The 27,592-nt window shown below is 38.3% G+C and overlaps 1 pseudogene; it reads left to right on the top strand.

Moving 5' to 3' along the window:
- Positions 1 to 9,564: 9,564 nt before the first annotated feature.
- On the top strand, positions 9,565 to 9,661 carry LOC130025877 (uncharacterized; annotated as a pseudogene).
- The last annotated feature ends 17,931 nt before the right edge of the window (positions 9,662 to 27,592 follow it).

The following is a 27,592-nucleotide window of genomic DNA, read 5'->3' as shown; positions in this document are numbered from 1 at the left end:
AGATTCTACAAGTTGGTAGTTGGATGGGTGGGAGAATGATGTCATAAAGTAGGCAGTTGAAAGGTAGAGGCTAGCCAATCAGGAGGTCAGATTCCCAAGAAGAAGACCGGATTAGATAGAGAGAGAGGTAGAATGAAGCAGGCTAGGGAGATGGAATCCTAAAAGACAGTTATAACAGTTTCACCTTCGTCAGACTCTTCTGTTAGAAAAATACTCCCATTATACTCAAGAGCTTAGCTATTTCATTAATCAAGAAAATTACGAAATAATCGTTTATATTGCACTGTTAAAGAAACAACATTTGGTATTACTAGTATATTTTAGATAACGTTTACAGCACAGCGGGTAGGGCATTTGCATTGCAGGAGGCCAATCCTGAATCCGATTCCTCTGCCCGGCAAGCTACCCAGAGTTTCTTGTCCATATAGCAAAAGCTTGGCAAGCTAGCCATGACGTATTCAATAGGCCAAAACCAGTGGCAACAAGTCTCACAATTTCTTGTAAGATGTTACTGGTTCCTGCTTGAGCAAATTGATGCATCGTGGGAGCATAGTGCTACAGTGCTATGATTGAAAAAAAAATGGTGGTTTCTTTCAATATGACAACACTTACTATGATAAATTGTAGATGAATCGAGATGTGTTAAAATGTAAATATAAAGGTAAAGGTAAAGGTAAATGCCCTCCTGTTGATCGTCGATTTGCTCGAGCGGGCCCAGTAACGTCTCCATTGGAGACTTTGTTGTTACTGTGTTTGGCATATCGAATACTCTCGGTAGCTTGCCGGGCTCTCCGAGAGGGGCGGAGGAATCGAACTCGGGTCGGCCATGTTGGCCGCTTGTAAGGCGAACGCCCTACCGCTTGTAAATGCACAGGTATCTTATTTGTACAAAACAAACAGTTGTTCTCAGTTTAAAACTGTAGAAGATAAAGAAAAACATATGCTCATTTGTGTCAAAATTTTAGAATCTGAAAGAAAAATTTAAAATTCAAATTACGTGATCAAAAATCAAGTAAAACTAACAAATTCTGGCAATTAATATGATAGGCAAAGTATGAATGTTTTTAATAAATTAGTGCTGTGAAATAAATCAGCATTTAGCTAGTAAACTTGTATAGAAAAAAATAAGCATAAACATGATCATATAATCTGTATTGAAAGAAGTGTAAATGACTAGTAAACACAAGAGCAATTTCCTTTTTTTAATTTTTTTTTGTTTCATTAGTGAAACACCATGAGGTATAGCTGTAGACTTACAAGTTGTTGTGCTTGGGTTTCAGTAATACAATGATCGGGTACCCATCCCAGCACCAGTGCCCATTCTCCACTCCAAACAATCCCAGTATCCCTCCCAACCCCCATCCCCATCCCACCCTGCCTCTTTGGTAGGGCACTCCCTTTTGTTCTGTCTCTCCCTTTGGGTGCTTTGGTCTGCAGAAGAGACATTGGGTGGCAATCCTGTTCGGTCCTTAGACTACTTTCAGCAGGCATCTCCCATCCTGGGCAGATCTTCCCAGCACCCTTTATTGGGTGCTCCCTTCTCTATCTGCGCTGCCTTTACCCCTAGAGAATGCAGTTGGCCTCTAAGCCATGGAGTGAACAACCTGATATTTATCACAGCTGTTCTTGGTTGTTAGTCTCTTATTTTGTTACTTTATGTTACCCAGATGAATGCAACATTTCTATGTCTGTCCCTCTCTTTCTGACTCATTTCGCTTAGCATACTATTTTCCATATAGTACCACACCAGAGCAATTTTCAAGCTCACTAGTAGACAAAGTAAAGGCCCTCCCGTTGATCATCAATTTGCTCGAGCAGGCCCAGTAACGTCTCCATTGGAGACTTTGTTGTTACTGTGTCTGGCATATCGAATACTCTCGGTAGCTTGCCGGGCTCTCCGAGAGGGTCGGAGGAATCGAACTTGGGTTGGCCATGTTGGCCGCGTGTAAGGCGAACGCCCTACCGCTGTGCTATAGTAGACAAAGAGCACAAATTAAAATGAGAAATTAAAATTTCCCCACAAATTACAAATATTTAAAAATCAGGTAATATCTTTTCCTAAAGATGATCAATATATCCTAGATATATCAAAGAATCTAAGAAAAAGTATGCCATGAATGTATAAAATATATGCAGATAATTTATTTGATTGGATCCCAGACTTAGTATAGGGATTAAAGCAATTACCATGCACACAGTCAACCCAAATTAATGGCTGGCTCCACCAGGAATGACCCTTGAGCACAGAGTCAGAAGTCCCAAGCACCACATACTATGGCCCAAATACCCCACAAAAGCAGAAATATAATTTATCACTTATTAATATAAAATACAAATGTAGTATAAAGTCCATTATAAAATGCATTATAATTTTTTAAAATATATCACAATGTACAGATTTCTATACCACACATATCACTACTTAGACAATGTAAGTAAATACTATTAAAAAACCATCTTCTTGGTCAATAGCAAACTATCTAATAATTTTGGGGGCTTTCAAAAATTATATAGGAATTAGCACCCTTAACCTCTATGTTACTCAAGTATCAGTTATATGTTTTTCTTTTCTTCCTTTTTTGTGGCGAAGGGAGCACACCCAGATGTGCTCCGGGCTCACTTTTGACTCTGTATGCAGAGATCACTTCTGAAAGGCTCAGGATTCTGGGGATTGAACTCAGATTCGCTGCATACAAACCCTCTACAAATTGCACTAACTATGTGGCCCATATGTTTCTTTTTAAATAACATTTTAAATAATTTTTTAAAAAACATTTTTAATGAAATATTTCATTAAAAAGATTAATGTAGAGAAATACTCTTTTAATGATTAAAGTAAATTTAAAAATTAGAATAATATTTGGTAAAGCATAGGAACACAGCAGAAATATATGATGAAATATATGATGGTATATATCTTATTTGTAAATTTGTAACTGTAACACATTGTCCTTTTCCATTTCAAGGATGAGATGAATCCATAGAGTAGATTCGTTCACTCACAATACTATATTCTCTCCTGGATGCTTTTTAAAACTACTTGCCAATGTGTCTGTTTCTAAACTTTTTGAGTACTATAGCCCTGTTTATAATTGTTAGATCTTTCTCTTGTTTTATTTTTACTTTATGTTCCAATTTTAATGGTATCACCGTCTACTCAGTCAACCTAGCTAAACCCTAAGGTCTCTTCCAATTTCTCCTGCACAAGTCTCTGCTTTCTGACAAAAGGGAGGACCTCAGAATGCTGACATCAATCTAATACCCAGGGCCGCAGGAGATAATGTAGTGCTTATGGAAATTGTCTCACATGCTCTCAATTTGACTCCCAGCACCACCTGATTGCCAGAGTATCAAAGACTGTATAGCCTCAGAGGACCCCAAGCACCATGGACACGTTTTCTGAGAATTGCCTGTGGGGCCCCCACACCTCCTGAGCATTGCTTTAAAGACTCTCTCAGCAACCAAAAAGTATATAATGTCAGAGAAACATGTACTTGTCTTAAATAGGGACCCTCACTTTTGGTGAGTTTCACAAGGAAATATTGCGTGAAAACGTAAATCAAAGATCAGGGGAGACAGTGTAAATCATGTGAGTACAGATCATATATTTGGTGAAATGTGTTAAGATTCAGATGGCATAGTCTTCGCACCAGGGATATTCCTTCAAAAACACCCCCATTTTACTGGAAGGGTGCTAGAACATTATATGACTGAAACTCAATTATGAGCAACCTTATATTGGTTGCTATTAAAGTAATTTTTTTAAATGCACCCATCAAAGTTACCTTTTAACCACTAAATGGGAAAGATACTTTATAATACTTATCCTCACCAAAAGCTCAACAGAGTGTGACGATTGCCAAAAAATGTCCTCCCTTGCATTTTTGTCAGGATACTTATTAATACTTAACTCTTTGTTTTTTTCCCTCTTCTCATGCCAAATCTTTAGTCTCCCTTGCAAGCTCCTCAAACATTATCCATTCAACATTGTTGCTCGTTGCCACTGCTTCTCTTGACTTCTTGTCCATGAACTGATTCTAAAACATAACATACCTGAAATTACAGTATTCATGCCAGAGACAAGCATTGATGTATCTTTCGGTTTAGCATTCTTCAAGCTATTGGCACACAGGTGAGTAACATTTTTTTTTCCTACTGAGAACACAAAAATAGATATGCTGCTTTTCAAAGTTCTATCAGTAGTCTGAGCTACCAATTAAGGATATATATTTTTAAATTTTTATTGAATATCTGTGAGATAGACCATTACAAACTATTCATAATTTGCTTCCAGTCATACAACGATCCAACATGCTTCTCTCCACTAGTGTAAATTTCCAACCACCAATGTCCCTGGTTCCCTACAACATCCCCCAACACCCTACCCGACCCCCAGCCTGTCTCTATGGCAGGCTCTTTAAATCCTTTCTCTCTCCTTTTAATTTTGTGCATTATTGTTCTCATACAGGTACTAAGAGGTCATCATGTTTGTTCAAGGAATTTAATATTTTTATTGGGGGGGTCACATCCGACGATGCTCAGGAGTTATTCCTGGCTCTGCACTCAGGAATTACTCTTGGCGGAGCTCAGGGAACCATATGGGATGCTGATATTCGAACCCGGGTCGGCCGCATGTAAGGCAAACATCCTGCCCACTGTGCTATCGCTTCAGCCCCGGAATTTAGTATTTTTATCAGGAAGGTAAGGCTGGAGTTGCTTTGAGGTATGGACATGACTGCTGCGGCTTCCATAAGTACAGGGCAGTGAGGGTGGGCTGCCCATCCTGACTCAGAGAAAGCCTAGAGATTTCAGTCACAAAACCCGCATATCCGAAATTTCAGCTGTTATATTTCAGTGAAATCCACCCTGAGATGATGTAATGAGACTAGGGCATGGTGGATATTTTGGTTTGTGGGAGCAAGTGGCTGCCCTGAGTTCTGGTTGCATGGGCAACAAACTAATCTGCCTCCCTCCGATTTACCCTAGTATGTTCTGCCGTGTGCAGGTCCAAGGTTAACTGTGACTTTTGATCTCTTTCAAGATTTATTTATGGGTCACTTAAGCAAGACCAATACATTAGCTTGTATAGCTAAGCCAGGGGTGGTTTGTGAACATGACTCCCACATATCTTTTGGGAGTTTAATTTCTTGGGAAACTTAGTCCTGAGGTGTTGGTATCCAGCCAGAGGCACAGTGGAAATCTGGGGTTATCAGGCAGCATGATGGCACCATTAGACTGTAGATGCACTCACCTCGAGGGTGCAGGTTGACTTCCTGGAGGCACTGCACCCCCCAGACTAACAAATATTCATTGAATTAATGAACGAATAATCAACATTTTCAAAATGTGTCTCTTTCTTGCATTTTAGAAGGGTAACTTCTAACAGGGAAATCATTTTCATGGTATAATCAAGACCTCCGGTTCATTCTTAACATATTTAATAAAAGCTACACATTTTGGAAATTCATACAAAGAAATTCTTTATATTATCTGTCTTCATAATCTACTTGTAAATTACTCAGATATCACCGTTTATACCACTGTTCTTAGCATAGAAATTTACAGATAGAAAGTGTTTAGTAAAAATTCATTTTGGAGGCTGGAGCAATAGCACAGGGTGTAGGACGTTTGCCTTGCACGCAACAAAACTAAGTTCGATTCCCAGCATCCCATATGGTCCCTCGAGTACCGCCAGGAGTAATTCCTGAGTGCATGAACCAGGAATAACTCCTGAGCATCGCAGGGTGTGACCCCAAAAGAAAAAAGTTCATTTTGGCACTTCTGTTGAATATAGTACTGGAAGTACTTGCAATAGGAGTTATATAAAAAAAGATATTAAGGGCAGTCATGTAGGAAAAGTAGAAATTGGGCTCTCACTATTCACAGAAGATGTGATACTATATTTAGAGAATTCTAAAACCTCTACCAAAAAACTCCTAGAAACAATAGATTTATATGGTAAAGTTGCAGGCTATAAAATCAATACCCAAAAGTCTATGGCTTTTCTATATGCAAATAATGAGAGAAGAAAGTGACATGAAGAAAGCAACCCATTCACAATCTTGCCTCAGAAAATCAAGTATCTCAGAATCATCTTAACTAAGGAAGTGAAGGACCTATACAACAGAAAATAAGAGGACATGAAGAAATGGAAACATATCTCCTGCTTATGTATTGAGAGAATTAACATTGTCAAAATGACAATACTCCCCAAAGCATTGTACAGATTCAATGTGATCCCTATAAAGATACCCATAATATTCTTCAAAGAAGTTTATCAATCACTCCTGAAATTCATATGGAACAACAAACACCCACGAATAGCTAAAGCAATTCTTGGGACAAAGATGATGGGAGGCCTCACCTTCCCCAACCTCAAACTCTACTACAAAGCGATAATAATTAAAACAGCATGGTACTGGAACAAAGGCAGAGCTGCCGACCAATGGAACATCATTGAATATACTGACACACACCTTCAATTATATGTTCATCTAATCTTTGATAAGGGAGCAAGAAATGTGAAGTGGAGCAAGAAAGGCTTCTTTAACAAATGGTGCTGGAAAAACTGGACAGCTACATGCAATAAAATGGGCTCAAACCTCTACCTAACAGCAAGCACAAAAGTCAGATGAAAATGGGTCAAAGACCTCAACATCACAACAGAATTCATCAGGTACATTGAAGACAAGGTGGGCAAAACCGTCCACGACATTGAAGCTAAAGGTATCTTCAAAGATAACATGCCACTGGCCAAAAAAGTGAAAACAGAGATGAACAAAGGGAACTATCTTAAATTAAGTAGCTTCTGCACCTCAGAAGAAACAGTGACCAGAATACAAAGACAATCTACAGAATGGGAAAGGATATTCACCCAATGCCTATGTAATAAGGGGTTGATATCAGCAATATACAAGGCTCTGGTTGAACTCTACAAGAAGAAATCATGCAACCCCATCAGAAAATGGGGTGATGAAATGAACAGTAACTTTCTCAAAGAAGATACCAAATGGCCAAAAGACACATGAAAAATGCTCTTCATCACTAATCATCAGGGAAATGCAGGTCCAACCAACAAAGAGATATCACCTCACACCACTGAAACTGACCCACATCCAAAAGAACAAAAGCTACCGGTGTTGCCGTGGATGTGGGGAAAAAGGGACTCTCCTTCACTGCTGGTGGAAATGCGGACAGGTTCAGCCGTTTTGGAAAACAGTATGAACGGTTCTCCGAATACTAGAAATTGAGCTCCCATTTGACCCAGCAATATCACTCCTGGGAATACAGCCTGGAGAGGCAAAAAAGTACAGCCGAAATGACATATGCACTTGTATGTTCATTGCTGCACTGTTCACAATAGCCAAAATCTGGGGAAAAAAACCCCTAGTGCCCAAGAACAGATGACTTGTTAATGACACTTTGTTTCATCTACACAGTGGAATACTATGCAGCTGTTAGAAAAGAAGAAGTCATGAAATTTGCATAAAGTGGATCAACATAGAAAGTGAAATGAGTCAGAAAGATATGGACAGACATCGAAAGATTGTACTCATCTGTGGAATATAAAGTAACAGAATAAGAGACTAATACCCAAGAATAGAGTGATAAGGACTAGGAGGTTTGCTCCAGGCCTTGGATGCCGACATCACATGCTGGGGGGAAAGGCAGCTCAGATAGAGGCCAGAACACCAACTAAAGGGTATTTGGAGGACCCGCTCTGGGTGGGAGATGCATGCCAAAAGTAGACCATAGAGCCATTCTTTCTGCCCCACCAAGATCACGATTTGACCCCCACAAGAGGCTATCCAGCACGACCACAGCCCCAGAGGCACATGGATCCAATTCGGAACCCAGAGGCTTTTGGCAGAAATGTGACTGAACTATGCATTAAGCTACGGCACCATTCTCCCTCAGGTGGGAAAGGGTATTTGTCGCTTCTGCCTTTCTCCCCCCTGGCGGCACGATGCCCACCACCTCAGAGATTATTGGACAACCAGGTATGAGCTAGGGTGACAGGGCAACTACAGCCTCGTTGGATTGGGGGTGAAGGGTAAAACCAGCCCATTCGTCCTGCCAGCCAAGACCATGAGTGGCCCACTACGAGTGGCTCTCTGGCATGCCATGGCCCCAGAGAACAAAAGAGAATGCCCTGCCACAAAGGCGTGTTTGGGGGCATGGTGGGAGGAATACTGGTATCATGCACCAGTTACATCTCCATTCGTCCTAGCCCTGAGATTTTAGCAAGTGCCACATTGGAGGTTTTTTCACGGTCAGGGAAATGAGATACTTCATTGTTACTGAGTTTTGGCATATAGAACACACCACGGGTAGCTTGCCAGTCTCTGCCATATAGGCAAGATACGCTTGGTAACCTGCCGTGTTCTCCGAGAAAGAGAACTGGACAATATGAGTTGTTATCTTATCAACAAGATCCAGTATCTGGATCTTGGCCATTGATGGGATTACATGGCTCCAGAGGCAGTCCGTGGGTGTAACACTTAGCTACTGGAAGATGGGGGATCTGGATAGAGGAGGCCCATTCTTGGTCCGAGCAGTCTTGAATATCTCAGCCCCGGGTCCCGCACACCTGGGTTCCTCTGCCAGTTCCTTCATGCATGAGGCTCCTTCAAGTGTGGTGAGAGTGGTCTTAAGCATAACTATGGCTGGTTGCAGAGGTCTTCAGCTGCCAGGTCTCTGCTCGGGGTGGTGAGGGAAACTCAACCCACCCCCTCCAAGGGGCCCTAGTGAGGAAAGCCAGGTGCGGCATCAGGAGACTGCCATTTCAGAGATATTTGGACTTAATTTTTGATCGAAAAGTACACATCATTCAAACAGTTGTATGTGCTTAGTAATAAAATATTACACACATGTTCAATCACCTAAGAAAGCCCATTCTGCTCAGAGAACTAGATTTTTAATTACAGGTCTGTTTTGCCCATGTGGAATGACTGAGAATCACTATGAGTAGACATAAAACTCATTATACACACAAAGATGCACACAGGTTACTTTGAGTCATCTGTGATGTTAATGTGTCTGGGCCATTAAATTACATTGAGACCCTTTTTCTGTCCTTTACAGGAGCCTCATGAGTCTCACCTTCCCTTCAAGTTGAACTTGTAATAAAGTGGAATGAAATCATCAATATACTTCTCACCTCTTCCTTCAGGAGAAAAATCCTACTTACTTTCAAGGTGGTCAAAGTGCGGACAACGCCATCCACCGTTTTCTGGAGATGTACACGGGACCGAGGTGAGAACAGCAAAAGGCTCCAGTTTAATTTTCTTAATGAAGATTTCAGGGAAAAGCATTAAACAACACTGATTCTCCATCTTCCAAAAGAATTATTTTGCAAAACTGATGCCCTGGGTATGGTAAAAGATAATATTGTAAAAACCATACTTTTCCTTCTGGGACATTAATGTTCTAAATTTATCACTTCAAGCTGCTTTGAAATACCTTCCTAGATTGGGAATCACTGTCTGCCATAGGAGTGAGTAAGGACAACACTCAAAGAAATCAGAAGAGAAAAATAGGGAAAAAAATCAGCTCTTATACTCAGTTTGGCAACACATATACTAAAATTGAAATGATGCAGAGATTAGCATGATCCTTACACAGAGATGACAGGCCAACTTGTAAAGGGTTCTATATTTTTATTGCATTAAGAATTAACAGGGCTACTTTAAGCTAAGACAAGCCCCCAAAGTACTCCAAATTTCGACATAAAGATAGCAAAAATTCCCATCACAATGATCTCTCTCAATGTCAATGGACTAAATGCACCAATTCAGAGGCACAGGATGGCAGGATGAAATAGAAAACTGAACCCAACATTCTGCTGCCTGCAAGAAACACATCTGAATAATCAAAGCAACCATGGGCTCAAAGTCAAAGGCTGGAAAACGATTCTTCAAGAAAAGAACACCTCCAAAAAGCTGCAGTGGCAATACTAGTATCAGACCACGTGGACTTCAGGCTAAAAGTTATAAGAGACAGTGAAGGTCATTTCTTAATGATCATGGGATCTGTACATCAGAAAGAACTCACCCTCCTCAATGTATATGCTCCTAATGACAGACCAGCAAAATTCGTAAAAACAACTTCTAATAGACTTAAAGAAAAACATTGATAGCAACACAATACTAGATGGAGATTTCAACAGTACTTTCTCACTTCTCAATAGATCAAACAGACAAAAACTCGGCAAAAAAATATTTTATTTGAGGGAAGTAATGAACAACCATTGGCTTAGAGAACAAATCAAAGAGGAAATAAAAAGATTCCAGAAAAAATGACAACGAGGAACTACCAGAACTTGTGGGACAGAGCAAAAGCAGTTCTAAGAGGAAAGTTTATAGCTCCGCTAGAATTCAACTGGAAGAAAGAAAGGGCCTACAAAAATAACTTACAGCTCAAGATTTTGGAAAATGACCAAGAAAAGGAGTCCAAACTAGCCAGGAGGAAAGAAATAATAAAACCTGGAGCAGAAATCAATGAGATATAATCCCAAAATACAATTCAGAAGACCAACAAAAGCAAGACATGGTTCTTTGAGAAAATAAATAAGATCGATAAACCACTAGCAAGACTCACAAAGAAGAAAAGAGAAAGAATCCTAATAAACCGAATCAGAAATGCAAAGGGGGACATCATAATAGAAACTACAAAATCCATAGGATCATCAGAGATTATTTTGAGAATCTTTAAAGCAGGAAATGAGAGAATCTTGAATAAATTGATAAATTACTGGATTCCAATTACCTCCCAAGGCTGAACCAAGAATATTTTGAAAACTCGAACCCATCACTACAAGGAAATTGAAATGATAATCAAAAGTATCCCCCAAAACAGGAGCCCAGGCCCAAATGGATTCACTAATGCAGTATTTCAAACCTTTCAAGAGGACCTACTGCCAACATTTTTTAAGATTTTCCAGGAAATTGAAGAAACAGAAATACTCCCAAACAATTTCTATGAGACAAAGATCACCCTGATATTCAAATCAGACAGAGAAACCACAAAGAAGAAAATTACAGACCTATTTATTTGATAAATACAGATGCAAAGATCCTCAAGATTATACCAGCAAATAGAAATCAGAAACTCCACAAAAGGTCACACTCTATGACCAAGTAGGTTTATCTTGGGGATGCAAGGATGGCTTAACATTCTCAAGTCAATCAACAGAATACACCATCTCAATAAAATAAAGATAAAAATCATATGATAATATCAATAGTTGTAGATAAAGCATTTGGTGAGATCCAGCACCCATTCATGATGAAAAACTCTCAACAAAATGGGAGTTGAAAGTACTTTCCTCCATCTAGTCAAAGCAAACTACTACAAACCCACACCAAGCATTATTCTCAATGGGGAAAAACTAAAGGCTTGGAGAAAAATCAATGAGCTAGATTCCCAAAATACAATCAGGCACAAAACAAGTTACCCACTCTCACCACTCCTATTCAACATAGTACTTGAAGTACTTGCCATATGATTTTGGTAAGAAAAAGATATCAAGGGCATCTTCTTCACATATATTTACTCTAAAATAATTTAGATTTCGTTTTAAACTACAGGTAAAAAAGTAAGATTATAACTTTTTTAAAAAATTAAAAATAACGCCTATACATAGCCAGGTAAGACTCAAAAAATAAAAAAGCAAGCAAGCAAGCAAGAAAGAAAGAAATTAAAAATTAAAAACAATGTTGTTTCCAGTGCTAAGGATCAATCACAGATCATCATACAATGGAAGGCAAATTCTGAATCACTGAGTTATAACCCTGTTCTTAAATATTTACAAAGGTCTTATTTGATGTCTCATTACATTTTCTCTTTTTATTAAAAAATGCTTTTTGTAGTAGACCTGATTGCCACCTTACCTCCTACTTCATGACCTTTGCTTCTCTTGTATATTTTAAGATACATATTATATTTTAATATAAATAAATATATATAAATAATTATAAAATATTGTATATTTTAATATATATATCTTGTATATTATAAGACCCAGTTGTCACCTTATCCTTCCTAAATCCATGCTTTCCTTTGACAGACTTTCCAAGATCATGTATGGCTTGCTTTAACTTGGCATAAATGGAAACCTTATTTTCTGTATGCTCTCACGCTAGAGGTGATGATGTTTTTGATCCTGGAGAAGTCTTTTCTGGGGAGATTTCTGGCTGTTTCTACTTGACTTCAAAATATCTAAAGGTAAGTCATCATCTTTTTTTTTGCGTTTTTGGGTCATACCTGGCGATGCACAGGGGATACTCCTGGCTCTGCACTCAGGAATTACTCCTCATGGTGCTTGGGGGGACCATACAGGATGCTGGGAATCTATCCTGGGTAGGCCATGTGCAAGACAAATGCCCTACCTGCTGTACTATAGCTCCAGCTCCCCACCCCCCCATCCCCATAATTCATCATTTTGAGGGCCTCAGATTTTTACCTTCCATTTAGAAACTTCATCTTTACATTGACACAGTAAATTGAAACCACAAAACCATTGAATGGCATGTTATAATGGTAGCAGCCATGAGCAAACATTGATAACCCATAAGTTGGCATGAATGAATTCTGTCTCAGAGGCTTCACTTCTGAGGATCCCTGTCTGTTACGTATCCCAGGATCAGAATCTACATCAGGCCATCAGTAGAAATTGTCCAACCGAAAGCTAGCCATCCACTGGGATCAGAATCCTTGATCCATCTAACTTGTAATTTTTCATTCATGACTTGTTGACCTTGTTTCAGTTGGAGACATCCAGAGCATCAATTCAGCTTTCCAGTAGTTTCCATAAGAAATCCAAATACCAAAGAATGTTATCATTTCTTACGCCACTGTTAAAGATTTTTTTGGAATCCCACGGTAAGATACTATCATTAATGTTATAATATTACTGTTCGCCATAGTCCAGATCTCCCGAAAGAACTCTATACCCTTCTCACTCCAAGTGCAGACTCCCGTTTAAGATATCCTGAGCATACTTCTAATAGTGTCACTCAGGTTCTCCCCTAAAGTGCACAAGTTAAGTTCATACCACTCCAAGTTCTTTTTCCTAAACTACCAGAGTCGGCTTGGTCCTCAAATTTGTGTTCTCCCTTGAAGAAATACCGTGCTTCCTTTCTCCATGTCTCTCTTTGCTTGCTTTGTTAAACGAGTGTTCTCTCTTGAACATATATTCCATTCCACCCTACACCTGTTTCACAAGTTTCTAACTGTTTTTCAGTAAAATCTATTTTGCTTCACTAAACTAAATATTTTAAAGCACCAGAGCAATGTTAAAACCAATATTTGTATCTTTTAAACCACAAATTTTGAAAATGAAAGGTGGTAAAGCAATGTAATACTACTCAGTTGTATGAAGTGAAATCTTCTTATTATTTGATAAAAATGGATAACATGAGGATATTATGGTTAGTGACATAAATCAGGCAGAGAAAGATAGGCATCATACAAGTTCATGCATATGTAGCATATGGAGAAAACAAATTAAAAGAATAAAATGGGACAGACAAACGTCTAAATCATTATTTATAATCTATGATTTATAATTCAATTAATAATATTTTGTCATACACATAATTCCAACATGACACTCCTCATTCTCTCAAAAAATAACCCCTCCCTCTCCCCCAACCCCCAGAATCCCTCCTTCCCAATCCCCTGACTCAATTGTGTGGATCAGTTCTCCCCTTACATTGGCCTTGAACCTTTGTTGCTACCTTGCTGTGTGTCTTTACATCCCATATATGAGAAAAATCTCTCTGTATCTGTTCCTTTCCTTAAGGCTAACTTTACATGCATGATATCCTCTAGTTTCATCCAATGTTGAAAATTGCATAGTTTTGATCTTTTCAAAGCAATAAAACCAAACTATAGAACTATAAGACTATTTAGTTACCAGAACGAAAGGTGTAATCAAAGTGGAAAAATTGAACAATGGTGAATGACAGAGTAGGCCTTTCAGTGGTGAGTGTAATGTGATACATGCATGTTGATTCTGCATAATCCTAAAATTCAAGCAGTTCTATAAAGTAATTATAAATAACAAATAGTATTTAAATAATTGACATTTATCTATGATTTTGACATATCTTTTGTGTCAAACTATCAGAAATAAAAATGAAGTGAGATAGAGATATGGTGTATCACTATACTTTTAAATAAGAGAAGTGATGAAAATTTCTCTGTCTTGATAAACTGTCAAATAAATTGATTCCAAAATCAAATTTATATACTCAAGGAAAAATAAAAGTCAACCAACTTAATCTTTTGCCTTCACTCAGGTTCCCATCTATTGATCTCTGGCAGACAAAACAATTTTTATTTTATTTTATTTTTAATTTTTATTAGTGAAATACCATGATGTACAGTTGTAGATTTACCAATTTTTGTCCTTGGGTTTCGATTATACAATGATCAAATTCCCATCCCTCCGTCATTGCCCATTTTCCACCACCATGGATTCCAGTATCCCTCCCACACACATCCACCCATCCCACCATGCCACTATGGCAGGGCATTCCCTTTTGCTCTCTCTCTCCTTTTGGGTGGTTTGGTCTGCAAAAGAGGCATTGAGTGGCAATCATGTTCTGTACATAGTCACAATTTTTATTTTCAAGGGATTTCTTGGCAGAGATTTGGCATTCTTTACTAGCAACCAACTCGTTTTCTTCTGCTTTTTTTCTAGAAATATATATTTATACTAAGACTGACTAGTCATGGCACCAAATTGACAAATGTCCCTGTTTTTACTTCAGTTCTGTTGACTAATTATCATATATTATTTGCAGTGGATAGAAAATAACTGCCCAAAATTCTTGGGGTAATGGAAAATGTTTATTCTTCCCTTAGTTTGGAAAATCCCTGTCACTAGTATAGTGACATTCATCGAAATTTGTAAACACAATGATTAATAAGAGGTAAACCATGACTGCCACTTCAAGGAAGAATGGGCCTTCAGCAGACATCTTCGTTTGCAGAAGGAGAGCTCTGGCCTGGGTGTGGGTAAAACAAGAGAACTGTGAGCTACTGGCAGTTAACACAGCTCTGAGGCTATGTGGTGACACTGCTGAGAAATGTGGAGAGCCCTGATTAGGTAGGGTCATGGGGGAGAATGGAATGATGAAAAGAAAGCAGAGCAACAGGACAAGGTGATAGATTCCTTTGTATAAAAGTTTTCATCTCTATTGTACTAATCTGTGAAAAAAAGAACCAGCTTCTTATCATTCTTTCTGGCAATATATTATACTTAAATAGTGCTTCAGGAAAAAAACGGTCCCCTTGTTAGTTGATATAGCCCGAATATCTGTGAGGTCTTTGAACTCTATGTATACACTGCTGATGACTTAAACCAATCTCACTATTTAACTACCTAAACTGCTATGGTCTCACCATTTAACTCTCTAAACTCTGATGGCTCCAAATCTTCTAAGATCAACTTTCATCTCTTCCATGATATCCAGGATTCTCTTCCCAACCTTCAACTCTCCCTTTCTTTCTCCATCTCTCTACCAACTATGCTCTCCATGCCAAAATTTCCTAAGACAAGCTTTCTTGAAATATAGATATGAGTTGACTTCTCTTTTTTTTAACATTTAGGCAATTTTGATTTACAAAGTCATTTATAATGGAGTTTTGTCATACAATATTCCAATTCTAATCACACCATCAGTGTCTTCAACCCTCGACCAACATACGACCCATTTCGCCCTGCATTCCCACCGATTTCCTTGACGAACACATTTTGAAGTTTAACTATTGTATTTTGGGTTCCATACTTACAGTGGTTTTGGCATTGGTGGTTAAGATATACACCTCAACTTTTTTATGCTATCCTTCCTACATCAATGCCAAATTATACCATGTAGGGAAAATATATGAGAACAAATCATTAAGCTCCAATTTTTTCCTTTTTTTTTCCTTTTTATTAGTGAAACACCATGAAGTACAGTTGTAGATTTACAATTTTTTGTGCTTGGGTTTCTATTATACAATGATCAAATACCCATCCCTCCCCCAGTGCCCATTTTCTGCCACCGTGGATAATATCCCTCCCACCTTCACCCCCACCCCATCCCACCCTGCCTCTGTGGCAGAGCATTCCCTTTTGTTCTCTCTCTCCTTTTGGGTGTTGTGGTCTGCAAAAGAGGCATTGAGTGGCAAACATGTTCAGTCCATAGTCTACTTTCAACATGCATCTCCCCTCCTGGGTGGATCCTTCAAACACACTTTATTTGGTGCTCCCTCTCAATCTGAGCTGCCCTTTCCCCTATAATGCCTGGCTGGCCTCTAAGCTATGGAGTAATGCTCCTGGTGCTGATCTCAGCTATTCTTGGGTATTAATCTCGTATTTTATTACTTTATATCCCCCAGATGAATGCAATCTTTCTATGTCTATCCCTCTCTTTCTAACTCATTTCACTTAGCATGATACTTTCCATATTGTACCACTTGTATGTAAATTTTATGACTTCATTTTTTCTAACAGCTACATAGTACTCCATTGTATAGATGTACCAAAGTTTCTTTAACCAGTCATCTGTTCTTGGGCACTCAGGTTTCTTCCAGTTTCTGGCTATTGTAAAGAGTGCTGCAATGAACAAACAAGTGCAGATGTCACTTTGATTATACATTTTTGCCTCTCTGGGATATATAACCAGGAGTGCTATTGCTGGGTCAAATGGGAGTTCAAGTTCTAATTTTTTGAGAATTGTACATACTGTTTTCCAGAAGGACTGAACCAGTCGGCATTCCCACCAACAGTGAAGGAGTGTCCCTTTCTTGCCACATCTGCGCCAGCATTGGTTGCTTTTGTTCTTTTGAATGTGGGCCAGTCTCTGAGGTGTGAGCTGGTATCTCATTGTGGTATCTCATTTTGATCTGCATCTCCCTGATGATTAATTATGTAGAGCATTTTCTCATGTGCTTTTTTGCCATTCGGATTTCTTCTTTGAGAAAGTTTCTGTTCATTTTATTGCCCCATTTTTTTGATGTGGTTGGATGTTTTCTTCTTGTGGAGTTCAACCAGTAATTTGTATATCCTTGATATCAACCCCTTGTCAGATGTGTGTTCAGAGAATATCCTTTCCCATTCTGTAGACTGTTTTTGTATTTGGGTCACTGTTTCTTTGGAGGTGCAGAAGCTTCTTAGTTTAAGATAGTTCCATTTATCTATCTCTGTTTTCACTTGCTTGGCCAGTGGCGTGGCATCTTTGAAAATACCATTAGCCTCAATGTCATGGAGGGTTTTGCCAACTTTGTCTTCAATGCACCTTATGCTGAATGGTCTGATGTTGAGGTCTTTAATCCATTTTGATCTTACTTTTGTACATGGTGTTAGGCAGAGTTCTAAGCCCATTTTTTGCATGTTAAGCTCCAAATTTTTAAAATAATCTTTAAACAATTTTGATCGAAAAGAAAATAGTGTGAACTGGAGGGGACTATCCCCTGGCAGCCTGCAAAGTCATTATACTTTTCCACATTACAAAAGAGGAAATCAGTGAAGGAGGTCAGTCATAAGGCAAGTTAGCTGACCCTGCTGAGCTGTGGTCATTAGGGGATTTTGTGCTCTTTTCTCCTTCCACTAGAAGTCCCAACCCTATTTGTTTTGTCTCTTAAGTTTCCATAAAACAAAAAAAGTTTTACCACACAGGAACCCATGTAATGAGCCCAGCCAAGGTGTAAAAAGAAATTTCAGCTAATTCATAGGTTAAGCATGGTAGTAGAAACTAAATATCATGTTTTTTGTATTGAATCAGCACGAGACACAAATTACAAACCTTTTCAGGATTCAGTTTCAATCATAGGATATTTTAACACCCAACCTCCTCTAGTATACAGTTTCATTGCTACTGTCCCCAGTTTCTCTCCCACCACTCCCTCTCCCAACCCCAAACCCCACCTGACAGCCTGCTGTCTCTACACTATGACAGGCACCTCTCTCTCTCTCTCTCTCTCTCAACTTTTGGGCATTATGGATTGTAATACAGATACTGAGAGGTTATCACCTTTGTTCCTTTACCTACTTTCAGTACTCAGTTCTCATCCAGAGTAATCACTTCCAAATTTCATTGTTATAGCGGTCCTTTCTTTATTCCAAATGCCTGCCTTCAGCACTTGTGGCAAGTGTCCAACCATTGACCAATTCTCCTGGCCTGTGTTTCTGTTATCCTTGGGTATTAGTCTCATACTCTGGTTTTTTATAACCCAAAAAAAGGGGTAGTCCAATCAGTATATCCCTTTCCTTATGTCTGATTTCATTCAGCATGATATTCTTCCTTGTACATCCATTTATAAGCAAATTTCATGACGTCAGTTTACTAACAACTGCATAGTATTCCATTGTGCAGTTATAGCATAGTTTCTTCTGGCTATTGTGAATAGTACTACAATAAACATAGAAGTGCAGATGGTATTTCTGTTATAAACATCATGTTTAATGTAGGTTTCCAGGTTCAATACATACAGAATCCACTTACAAACCCACCTTTTATAACTTTTTTAAAATAATATATTTTATTATGATGCTTTCTAAGAAACTGAAGCTATTAACAAAAACTCAGGGAAAACATATTCTATAAAAGCAACAAAAATAACCTTAAGAAACGATAACAGCCATGTGTTCTTGCTCCTCAAATATCCTTGATATATTGTCAATATCTTTCTACAGACTTAAAATTCATCAACTTCATTTCAAAACATTATTTAAAGTTATATTAATTTTAATAGGTGTAAACAGCTTTATAGAATATGTATTTGATTCCTTCATATTTTGCATAAATAAAGTTTGAATTCACCATATCACTGTATCACTGTCCTCCCATTGATTTGCTCAAGAGAGCACCAGAAACATCTCTGTGTTGAGAACTGTTGTTACTGTTCTTAGAATGTCGAATACATCACAGGTTGCTTGCCAGGCTTTGCCATGCGGGAGGGTTACTCTCAGTAGCTTGCCGGGCTTTCCTAGAGGAGCAGAGGAATCGAACCCAGGTTGGCCGCGTGCAAGTCAAACGTCTTACCCACTGTGCTATCGCTCCAGCCCATATATATATTTATACATATATATGTGTATTTACACACACACATACATATCTATATATTCATCTTACATGGCCCTTAAGCTCCAACTCTGATTTCTTCCTCCTCCAATTATTTACTACTTCTCTCCCCCTAGTTGGGGCTCAACTAATGTGCCGAGTGCCTTCAGAATGCATTTCTGAGGCCATGATAAAGGCATGCATAACACATAAATGAAAGGAAGGCACAAAGCATATGCAGATAAATGTTATATGGACACATAATTGAGATGACTAGTTTACAAACTGTATTGGCTTCAAGTACAGTGTTCCTAATCTCAGCAAGTGTGTATTCATACTCCATGCATTGTCAAATATCCAGCTACTGTCCACAACCAACAACACTCCCCCACATTTTTCAGTCATTTACTTCCCCTCTTGTAAGCACCGTTTTGATGTCAGAGTGTAAAGGTTTGATTTTGTTTTTGTTTAATTAGTCCATTTGATATTTTTCATTATATTCCAGAAACAAATGAAATTTTTTAAAAAATACAGGACAGGAGGTGATATCAGGCAACAAATGAAATAGTTCACGTGGTTGAGAATCAGCAAGAGTCTTTCAGGTCAGTGTGAGGAAAGGAACATCCAGTTTTCCTTCCCAGCATATTTCCAAAGGACTGGCTTGGAGCAGGGTACATGCTGGGAAGAACAGCAGGACAGTCTCAGTGTCTTGAACATATAGGGGCCTATTTTCTTCTTTGAAATTGTAATGGTATTGACCTCCATTGCAAACCACAACACCCTAAAGGAAAGAGAAAGCAAAAGGGATGCCCTGAGGTGGGGCTGAGTGGGGGAGATGGGGTGTGGGAAGGTCACTGGGTTCATTGGTGGTGGAGAATGGGCACTGGTGGAGGGATGGGTACTTGATACTTGTATAACTGAAACCCAAGCACAAAGGTATGTAAGTCTACAACCATACCTCATGGTGTTTCACTAATAAAAATTAAGAAATAAAAATTAAAAAATTAATAGTGCTATCAGCTGGTATAAAAATAGAAAATGTAATGGTGTTGACTAGATTATATCAAGATCATTTTTAGCTATACATTTCGATGATTCATCATTGATTCACTGATTGATACTTTGAAATGTCCCAGTCCATTCTCATTCAGAGAAGTCATTTATTTTTCCTAGTATTTATGTGTACAGGGAATTTGTCACAAAATTCTTTATATAAAGTATATTAAGGGACTCAATGATAATGTTTTGTTACAATTTTGTAAAGAATTAAAAAAATACACTTTTAAAAGTTTTTCTTGGTTATATACATAAAAGCTAAAGTACAACAATTAAGGTTAACTCAATATTTTCTAAAGTTGTTACATTAGTATTTGAAAAGAAATTTTAAAAGATTCTGGGAGATGGGATGGGAAAAAGTCATGGATCCTTAAAGATCAGTAGAAGTCTTTGGGTATGTGGGGCAGGGGAGTGTCTAGGAAAGTTGAGATCACACTCAGCTATGTGATCTAACCTCTATATAACTAATCTCTGAATTAGATACCAATGATATATCCTCACAGATGTATTCATATGACTATCATGTACACTAGTGAGACCAAGGGAAATAATTCTTAGCATTGACATTCTTGGAAACGGAAGTAATAATCAGGTTTTTATGATTGAGTTGTTATGATTTCATAAGCACTGTTTGTTTCCTTAACCAAACTGGAATGTCTTTAAAAGACCAAATATAGGAAAATTAATTCACTTTTAATTTAATATAGAAAATGTTGAATTTACAGGTTAAATAGAGATATCTTTTCAAAAGCCTTTCAGAGACACTGTCCTTTACTTGTTTTATTAGGAACTGAATGTGGTAACCTATAATCTCTAATTACCTCTGTAGTCCTCCCTACTCTATTTCTAACAATACAAATAAACTTCACTTTAGACCTAGTTTTCAGTAATCTCAACTAAACTTATAGTAAAAAAAAATTCTTAATCATTAAAAATCATTTCTAATAAAACATTTAATTAAAAAGTTTAATGCAGGCAAATACTGTTTTAATCCTTAAAGTAAATTTAAAAATCATAATAATACTCAGTAACGCATAGAAACATAGCAAAAAATAGATGGTATATATCATATTTGCAAATTGGTAACTGTAACACATTGTCCTTTTCCATTTCAAGGATGAGATGAATCCATAGAGTAGATTTGTTCATGAACAATGCTATATTCTCTTCTGGATGCGTATTTAAAAATACTTGCCAATGTGCCTGTTTCTCAACGTTTTGAGTACTATAGTCCTCTTTTCTATTGTTAGATATTTCTCTTGTTTATTTTTACTTTATGTTCCAATTTTTTTATTTTTAATTTTTAAATTTTTATTAGTGAGACACCATGAGGTACGGTTGTAGACATATGAATTTTTGTGCGTGGGTTTCATATATACAATGATCAAATACCCATCCCTCCACCAGTGCCCATTTCCCACCACCAGGGATCCCAGTATGCCTCCCACCCCCCATCCCCTCATTCCACCCTGACTCTGTGTGAAGGCATTCCCCTTGTTCTCTCTCTCCTTTTAGGTGTTGTGGTTTGCAAAAGAGGCATTGAGTGACAATCATCATTGGTCTATATGTTCAGCATTCTCTACCATCCTGGGAGGATCCTCTTAACACCCTTTATTCGGTGCTACATTTTCTATCTGAGCTTCCTTTTCTGCTAGTCTGTGTGGTTGGTCTCCAAGCTATGAAGAAAAATTCCTGACACTAATCTCGGCCACTCTTGGGAGTTAGTCTCCTATTTTGTTATTTTAGGTCTACTGGGATCTGGGAGGTCTTCAGAGATTTTGAGAGCCCCATTTTCATCTGATCAAAATTCTTAACTTTTTGTTCCTGAGTTGGAGTTGAGGTCAGCGCCAGGTTACTTTGGGCTGCAGATATCATGGGAACTTCCCTAAGCTCATGTGGTGTATTTCACTTCAATACCACCTGTCTATGGAGAGTTTTCCTCTATTTTGACCCCAATTTGTGAATTTTGTTTAACTTCTCTTAGTTTTACTCACCTTGAAAACTCGATTCTGTGATGGGTTGAGCAGACAGAGAGAAGTCGATTCCAGAGGAGGAGGCTGGTGGTTGGTTATTTGGGGGCTGGACCCCCTTGAGAACCATAACCATTTCTCGCGATGAGTTGCTGTAAGTTTGAGGGGCAGAGCCCTTTTGCCCTCTGTATGTCATGGAGTCATAGGACTGCAGGCCGGAAAGAAGTGTTCCCAGAGTGCCTTGATGATAGTAATACACCTGGCTTCCTTCCTGGTAGGGAAGTGACAGGCTTTGACTCTGATGTGGAACCAGAGATGGTGTTCTCTCAACAAGACTGGCAGAAAGTGATGGGTACATAGACACTGTGTTGTTGGTATCTAGGATTTTCTCATAGCGAGCTGCCATAGACATGGAAGAGACAGCGTTGTCTTGGTCAAGGACAGTCACAGAAAAGTCTCCCATGGAAGACTTCTCTTCAGCACTTCCTGCAATATCCCATTCCAAAACACTCGGGTAGGAAGCAGCTGAGGTGGATATATGACTCTGGTGAAACACTCCAGACAGCATTGTTGTGCTGAAATGTTGGTAAACATAAGCACTACACATCAGTGTTTGGAAAGAGGTGCCAGAGGCTGAGGGCAGGAGCCAAGCAGAACTACCAGCTGGAGCAGATACTCTGGAGTAGTTGCAGACACTTCCTGTTCGGGAAGCTGCATTGTTCACCACGGGAAGGGAAAGCTACAGAGTATGTGCAGTTCCCAATACAGATAGATTTTGAAAATTTTCTGTAAGGAACAAGAGGGTGATGAAAAAAATCTTTGAGACTAATAATCTACTTCAACGCTGAGAGGAACAATATGAACTTAAAATTTAAGCCATCGAGATGCTTCTAGTACCAACAGTCAACTGAGTTTCCAAAATTCCATCAGCTTGGTGTGATTCAAAGCCGGGAACCTTTTGGCACTTTGTGTATTTGGTATCGTGCTCCCAAAGTGAACCCAGAACTGTAGAAGAACCAGGTGATCGTTTCTGTACCTGGATTTCTTGCTTACAGATAGTTTCTCCTTACCTTGCTCTCCTATGGACTCCTATGCTATTTCCTAGAATGGAAGCTGTTTCAAACTAGGAAGTCTAAGAGAATCGGATACATCCTCTGGACAAGAAGAAACCTGAGGCCCTGAGATGGCAAAGAGATTTCCTATATTCCAATATTTTTTGTTGAGCGGGACGTAGGATGGTGTAGAGTTTGGACCAACAACTGACAGTGATCTTGGGTTCTTCCTGGCTCTGCACTCTGGAGTGACCCGTTAGAACATTTGCGAGAGTGTATGCCGTGACAGAGATTCAACTGGATTGGCTGTGTACAAGGCAAGTGCCTTATCCCCTGCAGTACTATCTCTCTCTGTCCCTTATGAATTTCCTGGTTACACAATCTAAAGCATGTGGACTTTTGGCCAGGACCCTGCATGATCAATACAAGGCCAGAAACCGGAAGGAAGGTACCTTACGTTAAGATAGGCATTTGGGGTCTTTGCAACTATTACCATTCTAATCATCAGCTTTCCATTTGACTTGTGCCATGAGTACCTGTTACTTACGGTTCACATACGACTTAATCTTGTTGATGCATTGAAGGTTACCCTCATTTTTGATCCACTTCAAAAATGACTGCTTGAGTCTTTCCCAAGAAATGTTTTTGGAAGGAAAACTTTATTGAAAATCTGTGTCTTAAGTTGTTTATCTACAATGTAGTTACTAAAAATTCTAAGAATAATAATGCATACATGAATATAATTTTCCTATTTCATGTGATTTACATAGGAGGAAGGGTAAAGAAAACATCATGAAAAATATGTATCACAGAACTGAAAAAGAACTATATAGATATTAATGAAATCTGGGCTCTGCAGCAAGCAGCATAGTACAGTAAGTTATGGAGAGCAGACCCAAGAGTAGGCCTTGAATGACAGTGAATGTGATCCCAAATAAAACCAAATAAAACAGTACAATAAGGGTATTAATAAATTGTTCCACATATACAATATGAAGAGAGTATTCTATTTTAGAAAAAAACTGCTAGCCAAAAAATGGAATAGAAGGTGATTTTTGAGTGCACACTTTACCAGTCCATTAAAGAGAAAGCATTTATCAGTAATTACATAACAAAAAGAAAATAGGAATAAACGTGATTGTATTTCATAGACAAGAAATGTTTTAAATGAGGAAAATACAGAAAGAAACTTCGAAAGTACAAAAAAATTATTCTCATCAGTACCTTTGAATATTAACCAGCAAACAACACGTGTTAAACATAGCAGAGGATTTCACTTGATCACACAAGAAACAGAAAAGACCATTTAAAAAGTGATCACAAAATATTGCAAATTTACTTTCAACCCCTAGATTAGAATTAGCTTTATCAACCAGGAAAACGTTCTTCTCAATGTTTAATAAATGAGCACCAAAATCCAATAAAATATCTTTAATGTAGGAAAACTCATAATTCACAAATATGACAAAAACGTGTAATTAGACATGTGAGACTTGATTTTTCTATTTCCTCTTAGGATCTAAAAACAGAAGTTGACTATTATCAAAATACTCTCATGTTAGGAAGAAAAAAATCACATGAAATAATATTTGTAAAGATGACAAGCAGCTTTAACCTGGAACCTACTTACCACACAAATGAATCAAATCTCCTGATTCAACTTAGAATATACCATTTTTTTTTATTTTAACAGACAGCGCATACATGTACTTAAAAACCAGAACGTAATAAAAACATTGAAGATTCTGTGTCTTCCACCGCCCTAGATAAGCACTATTAGCTATTTATGGGAAGCATCATTTCTGAAGCGTGTTTCTACTCCAAATTGTCTAGTACCAAGTACCGTGTTCTAAGAGATAATCAGGAAAAAAGCCAGCAAGGATGGCTTTCTGATCAACTGCTTTTCCTACTGGAACCCTATTCAAGGCATAGTATACTTTCTAGTCCTGGCATTTATTGAAGTAAATTGCTTTGACTTGCTCTCAGTGTATTTAGATGAGCATATTTAATATATATTCTTTCTTTTTTGATTTTAAACCTTTGGTTCTCTTCAACATTCTGTCCAAACGTTTCCCCCTTCCTTGATAATCGACGTCCCTATTCTTTCTTCCTTTCCTTTATTTCTTTTGTTCATTCGTTCTTTCTTTCCTATTTATTTCTCCCTCATATCGTCTTGGTTTCAATTGGTCAATGTTTGATGAAAGTGATCCCAAACTTTCTTACCTTTGAAGGCTTGGTAAGCCCTCCCTACCGCTCAGCACTGCACACCTTCCTCATGCCCCATATTTTCTTATTACCTGGTTTAAATAGAAATCTCAAAGATCAATGATTATTACTTTGTAATATCACTATATTTAAAATACTGAAGTATACATACAAGTGGAGAGACCATTACAGAGAACACATGCTAGCATATATTAACAGTTTTCCACAGCATCTATATTTTCTGTTTCTGTAAAAATACTGTCTCTGATTTACTTGTTTTCAATGGATATCATGTAAAATTCACTCGTAAAAGGAAAAAAGAAACACAGAGAATCAACAATCATATATATATATGTGTATATATATATTTGTGTGTGAGTGTGTATTTGATCTTCTAAGTATTTCTAAAATATAATGTAATAAATGAGGAAAAACACTTTGTATGTGAGAGAAAGTAAGCCAATGTCTAAAATCACACAGCAAATGTCAAAGTCAAGCTAAAATGAGGCTTATAAAATTCTACTTGAATATTTTCTTTCAATACTACGTGCTGTTTTTACTTGACTGCTATGTTTAGGGATGATAAATCTAATGAAAAGCTTTGAAAAGTATTATTCCTTACCTGACATGGTCAGAGAAGAGGAAATACCGATGAAAGGTAGACGAGAAGAGGAGACGGTACGAGAGTACGTCTGAACACTGAAGCGGCTGAAGACCGCAAGTGTTCAGTACAGACAACTGCTCACTGGTGATTGGTCATTGGTCACTGGTCACTTGCCATGATGATTCAAATTTGTTTACAAACAGCTGCATGGGAACCCCAAGATTCTACCAGTTGGTGGTTGGTTTGGTGGGAAATGATTTCAAAATGTAGGCAGTTGAAAGGTAGAGGCTAGCCAAAAAGGAGGTCAGAATCCCAAGAAGACGACTGGATTGGATAGAGAGCGGGGTAGAATGAAGCAGTCTAGGGAGATGGAATCCTACAAGACGGTTATAACAGTTTCACCTTCGTCAGACTCTTGTGTTAGAAAAATACTCCCATGATACTCAAGAGCTTAGCTATTTCATTAACACATCAAGAAAATTACGAAATAATCGTTTATATTCACTGTTAAAGAAACAACATTTGGTATTACTAGTATATTTTAGATAACGTTTACAGCACAGCGGGTAGGGCATTTGGCTTGCTGGAGGCCAACCCTGATTCTGATTCCTCTGCCGGGCAAGCAACCCAGAGTATCTCGTCCACATAGCAAGAGCCTGGCAAGATACGCATGACGTATTCGATAGGCCAGAGCCAGTGACAACAAGTCTCACAATTTGTTGTAAGATGTCACTGGTTCCCGCTCGAGCAAATGGATGGACAGTGCTACAGTGCTATGATTGAAAAAATTGGTGGTTTCTTTCAATATGACAACACTTACTAGGATAAGTTGTAGATGAATCGGGATGTGTTAAAACGTAAATAAAATGAGAAGAAAAAGTAAATGCACAGGTATCTTATTTGTACAAAACAAACAGTTGTTCTCAGTTTAAAACTGTAGAAGATAAAGAAAAACATATGCTCATTTGTGTCAAAATTTTACAATCTGTAAGAAAAGGACAAAAACCAAATTAAGTGATCAAAAAACAAGCAAAACCAACAAATACTGGCAATTAATACGATAGGCCAAGGATGAATGGTTTTAAAAAATTAGTGCTGTGAAATAAATCAGTATTGAGCTATTACACTTGAATAGAAAAAATAAGCATAAACCATGATCACATAATCTCTATTGAAAGAAGTGTAAATGACTAGCAAACAGAAGAGCAATTTTCTTTTTTTTAATTTTTGTTTTGTTTTGTTTTAGTAGTGAAACACCATGAGGTACAGTTGTAGACTTACAGGTTGTTGCGCTTGGGTTTCAGTTATACAGTGATGGAGTGCCCATCCCACCACCAGCCCCATGCCCCATCCCACCCTGCCTCTTTGGTAGGGCACTCCCTTTTGTTCTATATCTCCTTTTGGGTGCTGTGGTCTGCAGAAGAGACATTGGGTGGCAATCCTGTTCGGTCCATAGACTACTTTCAGCAGGCATCTCCCATCCTGGGCAGATCTTCCCAGCACCCTTTATTGGGTGCTCCCTTCTCTATCTGCGCTGCCTTTACCCCCAGACAGTGCAGCTGGGCTCTAAGCCATGGAGTGAACAACCTGGTATTTAACACAGCTGTTCTTGGGTGTTAGTCTCTTGTTTTGTTACTTTATGTTACCCAG

This window comes from Sorex fumeus, unplaced genomic scaffold (assembly GCF_029834395.1).
Source record: "Sorex fumeus unplaced genomic scaffold, SorFum_2.1 ptg000032l, whole genome shotgun sequence".
NCBI classification, from domain to species: Eukaryota; Metazoa; Chordata; class Mammalia; order Eulipotyphla; family Soricidae; genus Sorex; species Sorex fumeus.
Note: the sequence above shows the minus strand (reverse complement) of the source record. Positions and strands in the feature narration are given on the sequence as shown.